This window comes from Procambarus clarkii, chromosome 52 (genome assembly GCF_040958095.1).
Source record: "Procambarus clarkii isolate CNS0578487 chromosome 52, FALCON_Pclarkii_2.0, whole genome shotgun sequence".
NCBI classification, from domain to species: Eukaryota; Metazoa; Arthropoda; class Malacostraca; order Decapoda; family Cambaridae; genus Procambarus; species Procambarus clarkii.
The window spans coordinates 6,850,492-6,867,316 of NC_091201.1; the positions used below are offsets into that span (position 1 = coordinate 6,850,492).

The 16,825-nt window shown below is 47.2% G+C and overlaps 1 long non-coding RNA gene across 1 annotated transcript in view; it reads right to left on the reverse strand.

Moving 5' to 3' along the window:
- Positions 1-5,825: 5,825 nt before the first annotated feature.
- The window catches only part of LOC123763816 (uncharacterized), a 36,701-nt gene continuing 25,701 nt past the window's right edge, over positions 5,826-16,825 (reverse strand). Inside the window, exon 3 of the long non-coding RNA XR_011222698.1 lies at positions 5,826-7,270. This is a non-coding gene — a long non-coding RNA (uncharacterized lncRNA). The remainder of the gene's footprint in view (positions 7,271-16,825) is intronic.

Here is a 16,825-nt window from a genome sequence, read left to right on the forward strand (position 1 = left end):
TGGAGAGACAGAAAGCCAGTGTCAGCGTACAAGCTGAGGGTAGGAGTTGAACGAAAAGCACCAGAGCTGAGGCGCACCCCAGTATGGTGCAAAGGATCAAGACGGCGAAGAGTAGAAGGAGAAGCAGAAGAGTATGCAGGGCAACCATAATCGAGTTTAGACAGGACGAGAGAGGAATGCAAATAGAGGAGCGTGCGCCTATCTGCTCCCCAAGAAGTATGGGACAAAACCTTAAGTAGGTTAAGGGCCTTAGAGCATTCAACACGGAGGTGAGAGATATGGGGCGACCAAGACAAACGAGTGTCAGAGAATAACCCCAAAAGCTTCGTGGAATCTTTGTACTCAAGGGGATGACCATACAGTGACAAAGAGGGACGAAGAACGGCCCGCTTCCGAGTAAAAGTCATGGCACAAGTCTTAGTAGTAGAGAACTTGAAGCCATGATCGGTGGCCCAAGATGACACGGCATCAATCGCAAGTTGAAGCTGCCGTTGAAGGAGAGGCGAATCATCACCTCGACAGCAAAGAGTAAGATCATCAACATAAAGAGCAGAGAAGATGCCAGAAGGAAGGGAGGTAAGGAGACCATTGAGGGCAACCAGAAAAAGAGTAGTACTCAGAACACTACCTTGGGGCACACCTTCATACTGCCGAAAAGAGGCAGAGAGAGTGGCACCAAGCCTGACTCGAAAGGATACGACGAGAGAGAAAGCTTTGAAGGAAGAGAGGGAGATTATCACGAAGGCCAAAAGAACGAAGTTGCGACAGAATATGGTATCTCCAAGTCGTGTCATAAGCCTTTTCCAGGTCAAAAAGGACAGCAACAACGGACGTCTTCGCAGCAAAAGCAGTACGAATATAGACCTCCAATTTTACCAGGACATCTGTCGTGCTGCGGCACTTGTGAAAACCAAATTGAGAAGGAGAGAGGTGGTGATGGTGTTCCAAGAACCACATCAGACGGACATTTATCATACGCTCAAACAGCTTGCAAACACAACTCGTGAGAGCAATAGGGCGGAAGTCCTTAGGGGACGTACCGAGAGACCCTGGTTTCCGAATAGGGAGTACAACGGAATCGAGCCAGTCCTCAGGGACAGACGATGACTCCCAGACTTGGTTATACAGTTTCAGTAAATACTGAAACGTGCACGGAGGGAGATGGCGAAGCATCTCATAATGAACGTCATCCGAGCCCGCTGCCATAGATCAGTAGAGGGCCAGGGCAGACCGAAGTTCAGAAAGAGAGAAAGGATCGTTATAGGGAAGGCGGAGAAGAGTGTGGAAATCTAAAGGAGAAGATTCAAGAACAGGCTTACGAAGAAGGAAGGAGTGAGGAAGATGAGAACCAGAGCTAACAGAAGAAAAGTGGGAACCCAGTTCGGTCGCGACCTTCACTGGATCCGCCACAAGTTTCCACGGAGGTGGAGAACAGGCGAGACATCTGGAACGAACTTGCCCGCAATCTTGCGGATCTTCTTCCAGATCTGCGGTAGAGGAGTATCGGACGTAATGGTGGAAACATAAGATTTCCAACTCTCACGTTTAGCAGTACTGATGGTCCTACTGGCCACCGCACTTGCCTTCCGAAACAGAATAAAAGATTCAGCCGTCTGCCGGCGGCGGTGTTTTTTCCAGGCTGCACGCTTACAGCGGACAGCCCGAGCACAGTCCACATTCCACCAGGAAACACACTTCCGTGTGCCCCGGGAGTAAGAGCGAGAGATAGAGCTGAGGGCAGCGTTGAAGACTGTCATAAAAAAGGAGGAGGGTGCAAGGAAGAGGCAGAGAGGAGAGGTCAGAGAGAGTAGCACGGAGAATGAATAGGCACCAGTCAGCCTTGGCAAACTGCCACCTAAGGGAAGGAGAGGGGAGGGTGGAAAGAGAAAAAGGGAAACGAGGATGGGGAAATGATCACTGTTATGGAGGTCATCAAGAACCCTGCCACGTGAAATCTAAGTAGAGGGACGACGAGCAGAGAGAAAGATCAAGACAGGAAAGGGTGCGAGATCGAGAGTCCACATGAGTGGGCTCACCAGAATTCAGAAGAGAGAGAGATGAAGCGAGGACGAACGGTTCGAGAAGACGGCTTCGGGTGTTTGTCAGAACATCACCCCAGAGGGAATGTCGACAGTTGAAATCACCAAAAAGGAGCACCGGCTCTGGCAAGGAGTCCAGGAGGTGTTCAAGATCAGGAAGGGAAAGAGGGACATTTGGAGGGATATAAATGGAACAGACTGTATACCATTTACCCACAAAAACACGGGCAGTAGAACAATGGATAGGGGACGGAAGAAGTAGGGGGACGAAGGGAATATCAGAACGAATTAAAAGAGCAGTAGAGTTATGGGCTCCAGCAAGAGCTGGGGGCGGGGGAGAAAGAAAGGAATAAACACGAAAGTGACCAGGACGAGCACCAAGCATTGGTTCCTGGAGACAAACACAAAGTGGTGTAAACTGTGTAATGAAAAGTTGGAGTTCATGGACGTTGGCATAAAATCCACGAATATTCCACTGAATAATAGACATTATCAAGGAGAAAGGACAGTAACAGAGAACAAGAAAGAAATTAAGGGAAAGAGGAGCACAGTTTACTAAAGGATCTCAGGATCAGGGTCAGGACCAGGAGCAGGGTCAGGATCAGGGTCTGGATCAGGAGCATGGTCGGCAAAATTAGGGTTAGGGGGCATGGGTAAACTTAGTAAGGAGAGAGGGAAGGGAGCGAGAGAACAGACCAGAGGCGGACTGACGGGGTCCAGAGGAGGAGGGGACAACTGAGAGGGGCAGGCATGGACAGTTGGAGGAGGGGGGAGGCAGAAATCAGGGAGTGCACCTCAGGAAGGGCAGCAACAGAGGGAATCGGGGGCGGAAGAAACCGCCATATCAGAGACAGGGGGTTCGACTACTGAAATGGGAGGGGATGTAGTGACAGTCAGAGGGAAGGGGGGCGAGGAAGAAAAGCGAAACCTTCTTACCCGCCGGAGAGGAAGGAGAGGAACCAGGCTTACGTTTCTGGCTCAAAGAGACAGGCGTTCCAGTAACAACGTACCGGGCGACAGACTCAATGGTCTCAGCAGGAGAAGAGGAATGGGAGCAAACAACATGAAGATTGCTGGGAGGATGATGGATATCAGCCTGGACAGACAGGTGGCGTGGAGGGTCAAGAGACTGGGGGGAGGGTCGGGAAGAAAGAGTGGGGGGGAGATGGGGAAGAAGACAAAGGAGATATGGCGGACTGGGTAGGAAGGGGGGAAATCCCAGACGGAGAACCGGGGAGACCGATCCATCCGGGACAGGAGGCAAAGGAATCAGGGGAGGAGGTGGTGGGTGTGGTCGGGTTTAAGTCCTGGAAACGGTTGTGAGACTGAGGAAGACAGGAAGGACGAGGAGAGGTAGAACGCAACACGCGAGCGTAGGAGACGCCCGCGAAAGGAGCGAGACGACGAACTTGGCATCTCGCTTCAGGAAAAGACAGACTGATCACGGTGCTTCACGTTGAGGACGGCTTCCTTGAGTTTGTAGTGCATACATGAGCGTGATAAGGTAGGGGGGGCTTCACCACAATTGAGGCAACGAGCCTGGGGAGAAGTGCACTCTGACTTAGAATGACTATTGTCCCCACACAATGGGGCACAGATACACAGTACCTGGTGCATTTGAGGACACCGTGCCCGAACTTCCAACACTTATTGCATAGTCTAGGAGAGGGAATGTACTCCTGAACGGAGCATCTGGCACCAGCAAGAATAATAAGAGGGTGGAAGGACCCTACTATCAAAGGTGATTTTCACAACTCGAAGGGGCTGACGGCGATGACCACGAGGGGGTCGAGTAAACGTGTCCACCTGGAGGACAGAATGGCCTTGGGCTTCGAGGATATGTTTAATATCCTCATGGCAATCTTCGAGGTCCCGAACACCAGTTACCAACATAGGTGTGGGAGGAGAACAGTGCCAACACTGGCATTTAACCTAGCGTTCTTGGAGACTCGAACAGGGGTCTCTCCAATGCAGGACAAAGCTGCTAAGCGAGTAGCCGCATCCTGAGAAGGAGCAGCGACGACATGCGTACCGTAACTGGTGGAGTTAAAAGTAACAGAGGAATCTACTGAATGAACAAGGTGTTTATGGAGGGAGAAATCGTCAGGAGTAGAATCCAGATGGTGGAGATCAAAGTATTTAGGCCACGTAGCAGGACCAAACAAGGCATTGTATGTAGTATTACGGGAAGGGATCGTGCTAGTGCGGCCGTGGCGGGAACGGCGTTGAGAACCCCCGGAGTTCACGGGGGTAAAAGGCGCAGTAGTCACAATGAGAGACGGAGCCGTGCCAGGGGACGAGGTGGTCACCACTGGGGGCTGGGGACTCGACCCTACCGCAGAGGAGGGATGGAAACTGAGGGGAGTAGTCAGATCGTTGGGGCCCAATGCAGCAAGGGCTACAGGGCTTGGTCTTCCAACACAGTCCGACTCGGGGGCATGGTCGCCCACTCCACGAGCCTGAGAAAATACAAGGGAAACATTATCACCCATGAAAACGAGGAAAAACTTTCATTCACAAATGTGCTCCCACACCCACCATGGAGCCACAATTAGAGGCAGGACACCCAACAAGAAGCTATCGCCGATCTTGCCGGGGCCCCCCAGGGGTGCGTCGTGAGTATACGCCCCACAAACGCCACCTTAAGAACCGTGAGTCCGTCGAGAGCGGGTTCAGTGACGAAAGGAGGATTGACAATAAAACGGTCCCCTCGCTCGAGACGTTTGGTACTACAGTTCTACGGGTGCAAGAGTATGCCTCCTCAAACACCCAGGCGTCAAAGCAAAAGAAGGTCGAAAGAATAATCAAAACAGGCATAAAGGTCGGCAGTAAATGATAATTTGACAGAGAAGAGGTTATCTTGAGATGATTTCGGGGCTTTAGTGTCCCCGCGGCCCGGTCCTCGACCAGGCCTCCACCCCCTGGAAGCAGCCCGTGACAGCTGACTAACTCCCAGGTACCTATTTACTGCTAGGTAACAGGGGCATTCAGGGTGAAAGAAACTTTGCCCATTTGTTTCTGCCTCGTGCGGGAATCGAACCCGCGCCACAGAATTACGAGTCCTGTACGCTATCCACCAGGCTACGAGGCCCCTTCCACCAGGCTACGAGGCCCCTCGTAGCCTGGTGGAAGGGAAGCGTTTTCTCCCCCCTCGTAAGAGGGGGGAGAAAAATGAAACGAGTAAAAGGAAGAGAGGGGAGAAAAATGAAACACTAGTAAAAGGAAGAGGGGGGAGAAAAATGAAACACGAGTAAAAGGAAAAGGGGCCTGGCAAAATTGGTAAAGGCAGCAGCAGGAGCATAAGGCTGCAAAAGGACAGAGGACTGACCCACGGAGCATCACACTCCGGCAGCTGCCCACCAAGCCCCCTCACGGCGACAACGAGGCAGACAGTGAGGGGGCCCCATCAATGAAGTACTCAAGGTGGAGAAAGGCCTAAAGCCACCTCCCCTCCCCCCCCCCCAAAAAAAAAAGTCAAGATGTATAAAGAGAATTCTGCTCATCGATAAATACATTTTTTTATTGTTGCTGCTGGAGGCAGCTTATTTTATTGTGCACTCCATACTCATCCTGTGAGCGGTAGGGCGCAAAAAAAAAAAAAAAAAAAAAACAATTTACAGAGGGCAAAAAAGTTCTTTACCAGACCTCAACGGAGATTATTAGATTCATCTAGTAGTAGATTGTTCCACTTCAAGCTACGTATTTACAGTTAATTTTAAATTATTGGTAGGTCTTTTTGCCAATACATATTTGAGGCACAGGAAAGGGTGTACTGAAAATACAGTGTCATAGGAAAGCTGCAGTTTTATTATTAATCTTCACAATACTCTACTTTGTTCATCATACATGTCGTTTATCCACTAGAAGCGAAATATTAATAGTGCAAAAATTTCATGCATCTTATCTGTAATATGATGATTTGGCATTTCATACAGTGCGAGTTTAGATTCATCTCTAAATGGCTCAATTTTTATTTCAGTCTAAGATGTAATGCTGTAGTGTGTGTCCTTGTCTGACCACACACCTTACTTCAAGATCCCTATAAAAGTCGAACTAGCCAAAGCTCCCTGCAGCAAAGTCTTATTGAAGCCAAGTCTTATAATAGGTTAGTCTTCTGGACTAAACTATTCTTGCCCCCCCCCCCCTAAAACTGCACACTTATCGAATACTACATCAAAGTGAGCATGGCAAGGTAGTTAACAAATCAAATGGGTAAAAATCATAAATGGCAATTGGAGCAGTGTAAGGGTTAATAACCATCCAGCGTTATTTTTCCCTTCAAAATACTAAAGGCCTGTATGGTCCTCTAAACATTATAATTCACGCCGAGTCAACGTTTAGGAACATTTATATCGTTCCAGTTAATGAACTAAACATTTATTGGTGAGAATTGCTCATTAAAATACATGTTCAATAAACCAGTATATTGGAATTAAAATACAAAAAGAGTAACTAAAAATATTTATACATAGAATGATCGTGGATATATTTCTGGGATTTTTCAAGTTCTTCGAGAAATTCCTTATTATATTTACGTAAATAGTCTTTGGTGTAAGGACCGGTTTTAAAGTTTTTATACAATGCTTCCATACTCAGGTCCTCGTTATACCGCCGCTTGTAATTAAAACTGCAAAGTTCGCCAAACATGGAACGCTTGTGACCAAGTGAATTGAAACCTTCTCTGTTGTACCCACAGCAGTCAAAGCCATGCACGTCGTACATGTTCCTATCGTAGTTGTTGCGCGGAATTCCGTATCTGTTGAAGCCATACCAGTTGAAACCCTCAACGTCGTAGCCTCGGACATCGTACCCATAACAATCATATTCATTTGGCATGTTCCCATGTCTGTTATACCCGATCTGGTTGAAGCCCATCCAGTTGAATGACAGGTGCAGATTATCGAACCAGTTCTGTTCAGCCTTCTGTCTCCCGGCCCTGCTCCCAGATGGCATCGGTTCACCATTATTCCACTTCACAGGATCATTCGCTGGTAAACGCCGCTGGAGTTGAAGTGTATATCTGCCACATCTTTCCAGAAGCAAACCATTATTTGGGAGCACTGATGCAGCGGAAGTTTGAGGGGCAAGAGGCGTTTCTTTCAATGGGGCAAAAACATCAGCTAAGTAATCAAGCTCTCGAATACAGATCATTGATTGTGTGTAATCTGCCATAGCGTTAATCGATGTATGAAACGATGCTGTGCTGAGAGACGAGTCTGGATCCACTGAAACTATAAAATGATAGATGTTGAGCCAAGTGACAAATCCAGGTAATTATCAGGAACACTATTTAAGAATTCGTACTTTTCTGTCTAACTGCACGAGTTGGCAAGCAAATCTTTGTACAAGTTCTACACTAACACGAGTGAGGTAATGCCGACGAGAAAGGACAAAAGCAGGAATGGGTTCTGCATCACGGGTAGACAAGTGGCTACTTGAATTCAAAGCAAATCAATGCAAGATTACAGAATGTAATGGGGTCAGGAGGAAAACAGAACAATACAGACTGGAAGAGATAATTAAATTCCCCAACAACACAGGAAAAACTTTAGTAGACAACAAAGGAAAGACAACTGTTAGACATGAACTTATTATAATCTTCACTCGTGTTAGTTTAACTGAAGTAGACAAGGTCTTCACAACACCATCGCCTGTATCTATTCGTTCGTGAGGCTGGGCTGCACATGCCCCTTAGAGAGAACAGTTAGGACGGATTCTGTCTAAATCTCTTCCCTTTTCTATGAGGCACGTGGTAAAGTTTTTTTACTAGCAGATTTGGTAACAGGTGATGTGTGGCCACACCACACATTAATCATTTTCCTATATTTACAAGTGGCAACCAACTACATATATGGAAAGATCTACCTAATAAACTCCATGTAAGTAATTATCAAAAGGCACCAAACCGGGAAGGCCATGTAGCACCATCAAATGTGCGGAGTAATCAAGAGGGCGCTAAATATCACCAAGGATGCCAATACGAGAACAGAAACGCACAAGATGAACGATATCAAGAGTATCCTATTCACCAAAAATTCTAGCGAGGGACAAACGACCACGAGGGGCGGTCGGAAAGCAAGACACACTCGTCCTGGAAGTTAGGACATTCAACAAGGATATGCATGATGGTAAGAGGGACAACGCAATTTGGATAATAAGGAGTAGGGCGGCACTCCATTAAGTGACCGCGAGTTAAGCGAGTATGGCCAAGACGCAACCACACTAGAGCTGTTTCCCACCGCCGGTTACTGTGGCAGGAAGAAGGCCACGTGGACACACAACACTTAATAATATTATGCAGTTTGTTACCAACAACACAAGACCAACAACCCTGCCAACGGGCAAGGATGGAGGAATGAATAACCGGATAAAGTCGGCAAAAAGGAATACCTTTACGGGAAATGGGTCAAGAGCAGATAGCCTCTCTAGCGGCAGCATCCGCACTCTCTCTAAAAAAACACCAACATGGCTGGGAACCCAGCTAAACTCAACGGATTTAAATTTACTAGAGATAAGAAACAGCCAATGTTGAATCTCTTCGACAACGGGATGGACAGGATTAAAGGACCCGAGAGCCATGAGGGCACTACGAGAGTCAACGACAATCACAAAGGAGGATTGATAACGAGAAAGCAGGAGACGGAGAGCTATCGAGAATAGCATAAAGCTCCGCTATGAAGATGCTAGTCTCCGAAGGAAGGCGACATATTTAAGTGCGGTCATTAAAACCAACGGAGTAGCCCACACCGTCCGCGGACGTAGACCCTTAGAAACTGAGCGGGAGTGTAAAGAAAAGTGCTCAAGAAAAAGGCGTTTCAGAACCATAGGAGGAGTAAAAGCTTTAGTAATGCGGGTCAGTGCCGTACAAAACTTTGGAAGGGGGACCCCTCCACGGGGGCAAGGAAGGAATAATACGAGGAGAAATATGAGAAAGACAAATGGAACGAGACCTGTAAGCGAGATAGCCAGACAAAGAGGGAGGTGGTGAAAAGGAACATGAACTACAGGAGGGGTAAAAGTAAAAGCACGACAGAGGCGAGAGGAAGGATGTTGCAAGGACTGCGCCAGATAGCGAAGACAGTAGTGATCATTGCGGTCCTGGAGAAATAGGAAACCAGTGTCAACATACATGCTGAGGGCGGGAGTCAAACGAAAGGCACCAGAGCTGAGGCGCAATCCAGCATGGTGCAAAGCATCAAGACGGCGAAGAGTAGAAGGAGAAGCGGACGAGTAAGCAGGGCAACCATAATCGAGTTTAGACAGGACGAATGAGGAACGTAGAGAGGGGGGGGGGAGAGTACACATAGCCACCCCCAAAAAGTATGGGATAAAAACTTGAGGGAAAGGGCCTTAGAGCATTCAGTGCGGAGGTAAGAGATATGGGCTGACCAAGACAAACGAGTGTCAGACTAACCCCAGAAGCTTAGCAGAATCCTTGTACACAAGGGGATGTCTATAAAGAGACAGAGGGACGAAGAATGATACGCTTCCGAGTAAAAGTCACAGCACAATTCTTAAATGCAGAGAACTCGAAACCATGATTGGTGGCCCAAGACGACATGGCATCAATCGCTAGTTGAAGCCGCCGTTGAAGGAGAGGCAAATTATCACCCTGACAGGAAAGGATAAGATTGTCTGCATAGAGAGCGGAGAAGACGCCAGAAGGAAGGGAGGAAAGACCATTGAGAGCAACAAGAAAAAGGGTAGTGCTCAGAACACTACCTTGGGGCACACCCTCATATTGCTGAAAAGGGGCAGAGAGAGTGGTACCAAGCCTCACTCGCAAGGAACGACGAGAGGAAACTTTGGAGGAAGAGGGGGAGATTACCACGAAGGCCAAAAGAATGAAATTGGGACAGAATATGATAACCGCCAGGAAGTGTCTTAAACTTTTTCCAGGTCAAAAAGGACGGCAACAACGGAGGTCTTCGCAGCAAAAGCAGTACGAATATATTCCTCCAAGTTCACCAGGACATCTGTTGTGCTGAGGCATTTGCGAAAATCAAATCGAGAAGGGGAAAGGAGGCAATAGTGCTCTACGAACCACATCAGACGAATGTTAACCATATGTTCAAAGAGCTTGCAGACAACTCGTGAGGGCAAAAGGACGGAAGTCCTTGGGGGGAAGTCCCGAGAGACCCTGGTTTCCGAACAGGGAGGACAACAGCGTCGAGCCAGTCCTCAGGGACTGACGACGACTCCCAGACCCGATTAAACAGATTCGGTAAATACCGATTCGAGCACGGAGGGAGATGTCGAAGCATCACATAATGAATGCCATCGGAGCATGCCTCCGTAGAACTGCAGAGGACCAGGACAGACTGGAGCTTAGAGATAGAGAAGGGATTGTTATAGGGAAGGCAGAGATAGGTACAGAAATCCAAAGGGCTAGATTCAAGAAGAGGCTTACAAAGGAAGGAAGGAATGGGGGAGATGAGAACCAGAGCTAACAGACGAAAAGTGGGAACCCAATTCGGTCGTGACCTGCATCGGGTCCGCCACAGGAGTACCACCGAGGGGAAGGACCAGGAAGACATCGGGAATGAACTTACCCGCTATCTTGCGGATACGCATCCAGATCAGCTGGAGAGGAGTTTCGGACGTGATGGTGGAGACATAAGACATCCAACATGCACGTTTAGCCGTTCGGATGGTCTTACGGGCCACCACACTTTCCTTTCGAAACAAAAGAAAAGATTCAAGCGTCTGCCGGCGACGATGTCTCTTCCAGGCCGCACACATACAGCAGACAGCCCGAGCACAGTCCACATTCCACCAGGGAACGCACTTCCGCGTTCCCCAAGAGGAAGAGCGAGGAATAGAGCGGAGGGCAGCGTCGAAGACCGGTGTCATAAAAAAGGAGGAGGGCACTAGGGAGAGGCAGAATGGAAAGGTCAGAGATAGTAGCATGGACTACCTAGGGAAGGAAAGGCGAGGGTAAAGAGAAAGGCGAGGGTAAAGAGAAAAAGGAAACAAGGATGGAAAAAAGGTCACTGCCATTGAGGTCATCAAGAACCCGCTATTCGAAATCTAAGTAAAGGGAAGACGAGCAAAGAGAAAAATCAAGACAGGAAAGGGAAAGAGTCCGTGAGTCCAAATTAGTGGGCTAACCAGAATTCAGAGGAAACGGGGAAGAGAGGATGAATGGTTCAAGAAGGCGACCTCGGGTGTTTATCAGAACATCACCCCAAAGGGTATGTCGACAATTTAAATCACCTAGCAGGAGCACAGGCTCCGGCAAGGAGTCCAGTAGGTGCTTAAGATCAGGAAGAGAAAGCGGGGCATTTGGGGCGAGATAAATGGAACAAACCATGTACCATTTCCTCACAAAGATACTAGCAGCAGAACAATGGAGAGGCGAAGGAAAAAGTAAGGAGACAAAAGGAACATCAGAGCGAATCAAATCAAGAGAGCAGAAGAGTTAGGAGCCCCGGGGGGGGGAGGGGGAGAAAGGAATAGCCACGAAAGCAACCAGGACGAGCACCAAGCATCGGCTCCTGGAGACAGACACATAGGGGCGAAAATCGTGAAAAAAAAATTGGAGTTCAAGGAAATTGGCGTTATAACCTCGAACGTTCCATTGAAGAATAGATATCGACAGTTAGAGAAAAGACAGCAACAGAGAACAAGGAAGAAACAAAGGTGAAAGAGGAACATAGCACGCTAAAGAAGCACATGATCAGGGTCAGGGGCATGGGTAAACTGAGCAATGACGGAGGGAAGGAAGTGGGAGAACAGACCAGAGGCAGACAGGCGGGGTCTGGAGGAGGAGGAGACAAACAAGAGCAGCAGTCAAGGACAGCAGCAGGAGGAGGAGCAGCAGCAGAAAGAGGGGAGCGCACATCAGCAAGGGCAGTTACTGAGAGGGAAGCGGGGTCCAAAGAAACCTCCATAGTAGGAACAGGGGGCGCAACCACTGAAACGGGAGGGGAAGGAGCAAGAGTGTCAGACGTAGGGGCCGAGGAAGAAAGCGAAGCCTTCTTACCTGCCGGGAGGGGGAAGGAGAGGAGCCAGGCTTACGATTCTGACTCAGAGAGACAAGTGTCCCAGCAACAACGTACTGGGCAACAGATTCTAGGCTTCTCAACAGGAGAAGCAGAACGAGAGCAGACACGATGGCCGTTGGGAGAGTGATGGACATCAGCTCGCACCGACAGGCAGCGTAGGAGAGCCAATAGACATGAGGAGAAAGACGGGAAAAAGGATCGGAGGGAGACGAGGAAGAAGACACGGGAGACAACACACTGGGATAGAAAGAAGGGGAACCCCTGACAGAGCCATGAGGGGGACCCTTCAGGACTGAACTCAAAGAAACAGAGGTGGCGGTGGTGGGCGTGTCTGGGTCTAAGGCCCGGAAACGGTCGAGAGACCAAGGAAGCCAGGAAGGACGAGGAGAGGAAGAGCGCAACACGCGAGCATAAGAGACGTTAGTGTTACCAACCTTACCTCCTGTGGAGGTTGGTTTCGGTTGTAAAATGTTGGTGGACACAGGGAGAGTGTATATTAGTATAAATCCCCAGCTGAGATCAGAGAGGCTGCGAGTCACCATTATTACTCCGCCCAGTGAAGTAGTGCCTTCTCAGGTGGAGATCATCAGAAATAATGTGAACTTGAATAGCTTTACTATGTAAGGGAAAAATGGACTATAAAAAAGTATGCACGGGGGAATATAGTAAATAAAATCATTAATGTGTTTGATAGCATATGTAAAGAGAGTATTAAGGGGCGATGAGGCAAGAGAGGTGGACGCCATCTTGACTGGAGTGGGAGGTGTATCGCTGCCGACCGTTCCTGCTGTTTGAGGGGTTTTCTCCGGCCGTTCAGTCAGATAAGCCTAGTCCTTGTCTATATCCAGGGTTGCAAGATTGGGTAGAGTAACATTACAGATGTTGGAGAGGTTTATAAAACCTCTCCAACTCCAATGATTTTATTTACTATATTCCCCCGTGCATACTTTTTTATAGTCCATTTTTCCCTTGCATAGTAAAGCTATTCAAGTTCACATTATTTCATTAGTTCACAGAGGTTTATAAAACCTCTCCAACTTCTGTAATGTTACTCTACCCAATCTTGCAACCCTGGATATAGACAAGGATAGGCTTATCTGACTGAACGGCCGGAGAAAACCCCTCAAACAGCAGGAACGGTCAGGCAGCGATACACCTCCCACTCCAGTCAAGATGGCGTCCACCTCTCTTGCCTCATCGCCCCTTAATACTCTCTTTACATATGCTATCAAACACATTAATGATTTTATTTACTATATTCCCCCGTGCATACTTTTTTATAGTCCATTTTTCCCTTACATAGTAAAGCTATTCAAGTTCACATTATTTCTGATGATCTCCAGCCTGAGAAGGCACTACTTCACTGGGCGGAGTAATAATGGTGACTCGCAGGCCTCTCTGATCTCAGCTGGGGATTTATACTAATATACACTCTCCCTGTGTCCACCAACATTTTACAACCGAAACCAACCTCCACAGGAGGTAAGGTTCGTAACAGTTAGCTATAAGGTGGGAGATGGCGAACTTGGCGCCTCACCTTAGGAAAAGAAACGTTCCCAGTGCTTCAAGTTGAGGACGGCTGCCTCAAGCTTGTATTGCACACACAAGCGGGAAAAGGCAGGGTGGGCCGAGTAGTGAATAAGGAGACAAATTGAGGTAAAAAAATTTCAGAAACGGTTGGGCACTTCCATGCCGACTTGACCCTGGCGGGCCAGATCGTCCAACCCTCTTGTTTTTGGTGGTTAGGTTAGGGCACAGTCAGCGCGCTCCTGGCTGGCTGGCGGGGGTGGGGTGGTGGTCCCCCCTGGGGTCCCGGGGGGACCACCACCCAGGGTATACCTGAGGAACTGGTGCCCTATCCTAACCTGTTTTCTCGCACGATTTGTCTCGAGCTTTTAAGATGAGTCTAGGGCCTCAAGAAGGGGGTCTCTACTTATGAGAGGTACCGAGGATGAATGTTCAATAGTTGGAAACCAAAAAATACACTGGTGAAAGGCATATAAACGTTTTTTGGAGTATTTAATGGCACTAGTATATGTGTGCGTGTTTTTTTTTAAATACAATATATCTGGGGTTTTTTAATTCCTGCTGAGAAGTGTATCTGAAATAAAGGGTTTTGTCTTTACATTTGGTAAGGTTTCAATAATCAGGTAAAAAATAAAATGATTAAGACTCGAGTTATATTTTTTCATCAGTTACTCCAGATTATTGTCCCCATTTTCTCTATTCCGTTTCACAGAAAACATCTTCACGGGCGGTCCAGTCCCGTTTTCGTCTATGGGGAAACTCAGATAATTGACAGAAAAAAAAAATATGCAAGTTCCATTTTTATTTCCAAACACTGGATAGTTTAATTATTAAGATCGGGAGTTTGCTTATTATTCAGATCTGGAAACAACAACGTATTATTATTTCATGTTTTTTTTTCATCCAAACATATAGAAACAAGTATTTGTTTTAATTTTAGAGGAAAGAACATTATCAAGTATTTGTTTTGTTTTGTTTTTTCATAGGAAAGAGCAAACATCAGAAAAGACATAATTCATTCATTCATTCAGTATTATAGATATCCCCCCACCGGTAAATTAAAAACATTATTTATTTTCATCGTTAGTTCTTTTTTAATCTATCATTGTAGTCATGTGTATTGTAGGTTTTATTTGTTCAATAAAAAAGAACTAACAATGAAAATAAATAATGTTTTTAATTTACCGGTGGGGGATATCTATAATACTGAATGAATGAATGAATTATGTCTTTTCTGATGTTTGCTCTTTCCTATGAAAAAACAAAACAAAACAAATACTTGATAATGTTCTTTCCTCTAAAATTAAAACAAATACTTGTTTCTATATGTTTGGATGAAAAAAAAACATGAAATAATAATACGTTGTTGTTTCCAGATCTGAATAATAAGCAAACTCCCGATCTTAATAATTAAACTATCCAGTGTTTGGAAATAAAAATGGAACTTGCATATATTTTTTTTCTGTCAATTATCTGAGTTTCCCCATAGACGAAAACGGGACTGGACCGCCCGTGAAGATGTTTTCTGTGAAACGGAATAGAGAAAATGGGGACAATAATCTGGAGTAACTGATGAAAAAATATAACTCGAGTCTTTCTCATTTTATTTTTACCTGATTATTGAAACCTTACCAATTGTAAAGACAAAACCCTTTATTTCAGATACACTTCTCAGCAGGAATTAAAAAAAACCCAGATATATTGTATTTACATAAAAAAAACACGCACACATATACTAGTGCCATTAAATACTCCAAAAAACGTTTATATGCCTTTCACCAGTGTATTTTTTGGTTTCCAACTATTGAACATTCATCCTCGGTACCTCTCATAAGTAGAGACCCCCTTCTTGAGGCCCTAGACTCGTCTTAAAAGCTCGAGACAAATCGTGCGAGAAAACAGGTTAGGATAGGGCACCAGTTCCTCAGGTATACCCTGGGTGGTGGTCCCCCCGGGACCCCAGGGGGGACCACCACCCCACCCCCGCCAGCCAGCCAGGAGCGCGCTGACTGTGCCCTAACCTAACCACCAAAAACAAGAGGGTTGGACGATCTGGCCCGCCAGGGTCAAGTCGGCATGGAAGTGCCCAACCGTTTCTGAAATTTTTTTACCTCAATTTGTCTCCTTATTCACTACTGGGCCGCACTGCAATTGAAGCAACGAGCCTGGGGAGAAGTGCACTCTGAATTCTGGTGACCCTCGTCTCCACACATAGGACAGAGAGAGTACTGGCGCAGCAGAGGACTCCATGCCCAAACCTGCAGTACTTATTACAGAGCCGAGAAGAGGGAATGTACTCCTGGACAGAGCACCTGGCACCAGCAAGAATGACAGAGGGTGGAAGGGTCCTACCATCAAAGGTAATCTTCACAACCCGGAGGGGCTGACAACGACGACCACGAGGGGGACGAGTAAACGTGTCTACCTGGAGGAACCAATGGTCCTGGGCATCGAGGATATGCCGAATATCATCGTGGCAGTCCTGCTAGATTCTGAACACCGGTTGCAACATGGAGCGGGAGGAGAATAGTGCCAACACTGGCATTCAAACGAGCATTCTTGGAGACCCGAACAGGGGTCTCGCCATGGCATGATAAGGCAGCCAAGCGGGAGGCTGCATCCTGAGAAGGAGCAGCAACGACACGTGTACCGAGACGGGTGGGGTTGAAGGTAACAGACGCATCCACGGAATCAACAAGATGCCGATGGAGGGAGAAATCGTCAGGAGGCGTACAGGGAGGAGGGATGAGGAGAGGGATCAAAGTATTATAATATATAATAATATATAATATAAAATATAATATATAATATTATAATATATATAATATACATATATAATATTATAGGAATAATCAAGAGGGAGGAGATGAAAAGTATTTGGCCCACGAAGGTGGACCAAACAAGGCTTGATACGCATCAGTACGGGAAGGAACAGAGCGATTGCGGCCGTGGCACAGACGGCGTTGAGGACCCCCAAGAGAGGCTGAAAGGCGCAGTAGTCACAACGAAAGACTGAGCCGTGCCAGGGGACGAGGCGGTCACCACTGGGGGCTTGTGGCTCGACCCAACCACAGAGGAGGGAGGGGAGCCGAAAGGAGTAGTCAGGAGGGTCACAGGAGGAGCAATGTCAGGCCCAATGGGGGCTACAGAGCCCGGTCTTCCAATATAGTCCGACTTAGGGGCTTGGTCGCCCACCCCACTAGCCTGAGAGGTTACAAGAGGAACATTCACAGACATAAAAATGAGAAATAA